Raw genomic sequence first — 2,927 nt, 5'->3', positions numbered from 1 at the left:
TGGATATGACTGCAGAGGTGAGGGATTCTGGGAGTGATGTCACATGACCTCATTCTTATCTATGTAATAACAGATGGATATGACTGGAGAGGTGAGGGATTCTGGGAGTGATGTCACATGACCTCATTCTTATCTATGGAATAACAGATGGATATGACTGGAGAGGTGAGGGATTCTGGGAGTGATGTCACATGACCTCATTCTTACCTATGTAATAGATGGATATGACTGGAGAGGTGAGGGATTCTGGGAGTGATGTCACATGACCTCATTCTTATCTATGTAATAACAGATGGATATGACTGGAGAGGTGAGGGATTCTGGGAGTGATGTCACATGACCTCATTCTTATCTATGTAATAACAGATGGATATGACTGGAGAGGTGAGGGATTCTGGGAGTGATGTCACATGACCTCATTCTTATCTATGTAATAACAGAAGGATATGACTGGAGAGGTGAGGGATTCTGGGAGTGATGTCACATGACCTCATTCTTATCTATGTAATAACAGAAGGATATGACTGGAGAGGTGAGGGATTCTGGGAGTGATGTCACATGACCTCATTCTTATCTATGTAATAACAGATGGATATGACTGGAGAGGTGAGGGATTCTGGTAGTGATGTCACATGACCTCATTCTTATCTATGTAATAACAGATGGATATGACTGGAGAGGTGAGGGATTCTGGGAGTGATGTCACATGACCTCATTCTTATCTATGTAATAACAGAAGGATATGACTGGAGAGGTGAGGGATTCTGGGAGTGATGTCACATGACCTCATTCTTATCTATGTAATAACAGAAGGATATGACTGGAGAGGTGAGGGATTCTGGGAGTGATGTCACATGACCTCATTCTTATCTATGTAATAACAGTTGGATATGACTGGAGAGGTGAGGGATTCTGGGAATGTATGTAGTGATATTAATGTGTCTCTCCATACACAGGATTACACAGTAGTGAAGAAGTCCTCTAGTGGGCGCTGTCGGGCCTCTGTGTGTGAAGGATGGGGAATAACCCTGAGTCCAATCCCGGGGCCCCCACCTTACTCCCTGATACATGAGGAAATGGATGAACAGAAGATCCGAGAACTCATCAACAAGATGATGGAGCTACTGACTGGAGAGGTGACCCTGCTGGGACATTATACAGTAATGGAGGGGTCTGGTGATGACTGGAGAGGTGACACTGCAGGGACATTATACAGTAATGGAGGGGTCTGGTGATGACTGGAGAGGTGGGAATGCTGGGACATTATACAGTAATGGAGGGGTCTGGTGATGACTGGAGAGGTGACACTGCTGGGACATTATACAGTAATGGAGGGGTCTGGTGATGACTGGAGAGGTGACACTGCTGGGAATGCTGGGACATTATACAGTAATGGAGGGGTCTGGTGACGACTGGAGAGGTGACACTGCTGGGACATTATACAGTAATGGAGGGGTCTGGTGATGACTGGAGAGGTGACACTGCTGGACATTATACAGTAATGGAGGGGTCTGGTGATGACTGGAGAGGTGACACTGCTGGGACATTATACAGTAATGGAGGGGTCTGGTGATGACTGGAGAGGTGACACTGCTGGGAATGCTGGGACATTATACAGTAATGGAGGGGTCTGGTGATGACTGGAGAGGTGACACTGCTGGGACATTATACAGTAATGGAGGGGTCTGGTGATGACTGGAGAGGTGACACTGCTGGGACATTATACAGTAATTGAGGGGTCTGGTGATGACTGGAGAGGTGACACTATTGGGACATTATACAGTAATGGAGGGGTCTGGTGATGACTGGAGAGGTGACACTGCTGGGACATTATACAGTAATGGAGGGGTCTGGTGATGACTGGAGAGGTGACACTGCTGGGACATTATACAGTAATGGAGGGGTCTGGTGATGACTGGAGAGGTGACACTGCTGGGACATTATACAGTAATGGAGGGGTCTGGTGATGACTGGAGAGGTGACACTGCTGGGACACTATACAGTAATGGAGGGGTCTGGTGATGACTGGAGAGGTGACACTGCTGGGAATGCTGGGACATTATACAGTAATGGAGGGGTCTGGTGATGACTGGAGAGGTGACACTGCTGGGACATTATACAATAATGGAGGGGTCTGGTGATGACTGGAGAGGTGACACTGCTGGGACATTATACAGTAATGGAGGGGTCTGGTGATGACTGGAGAGGTGACACTGCTGGGACATTATACAGTAATGGAGGGGTCTGGTGATGACTGGAGAGGTGACACTGCTGGGACATTATACAGTAATGGAGGGGTCTGGTGATGACTGGAGAGGTGACACTGCTGGGACATTATACAGTAATGGAGGGGTCTGGTGATGACTGGAGAGGTGACACTGCTGGGACATTATACAGTAATGGAGGGGTCTGGTGATGACTGGAGAGGTGACACTGCTGGGACATTATACAGTAATGGAGGGGTCTGGTGATGACTGGAGAGGTGACACTGCTGGGAATGCTGGGACATTATACAGTAATGGAGGGGTCTGGTGATGACTGGAGAGGTGACACTGCTGGGATATTATATAGTAATGGAGGGGTCTGGTGATGACTGGAGAGGTGACACTGCTGGGACATTATACAGTAATGGAGGGGTCTGGTGATGACTGGAGAGGTGACACTGCTGGGAATGCTGGGACATTATACAGTAATGGAGGGGTCTGGTGATGACTGGAGAGGTGACACTGCTGGGACATTATACAGTAATGGAGGGGTCTGGTGATGACTGGAGAGGTGACCCTGCTGGGACATTATACAGTAATGGAGGGGTCTGGTGATGACTGGAGAGGTGACACTGCTGGGAATGCTGGGACATTATACAGTAACACCACTGGAGGGTGATGACTGTATCATTGTGTGTCAGGTTCCTATAAGGTGTCAGGACG

This window comes from Hyla sarda, assembly GCF_029499605.1.
Source record: "Hyla sarda isolate aHylSar1 chromosome 1 unlocalized genomic scaffold, aHylSar1.hap1 SUPER_1_unloc_4, whole genome shotgun sequence".
Lineage (NCBI taxonomy): Eukaryota > Metazoa > Chordata > Amphibia > Anura > Hylidae > Hyla > Hyla sarda.
Note: the sequence above shows the minus strand (reverse complement) of the source record.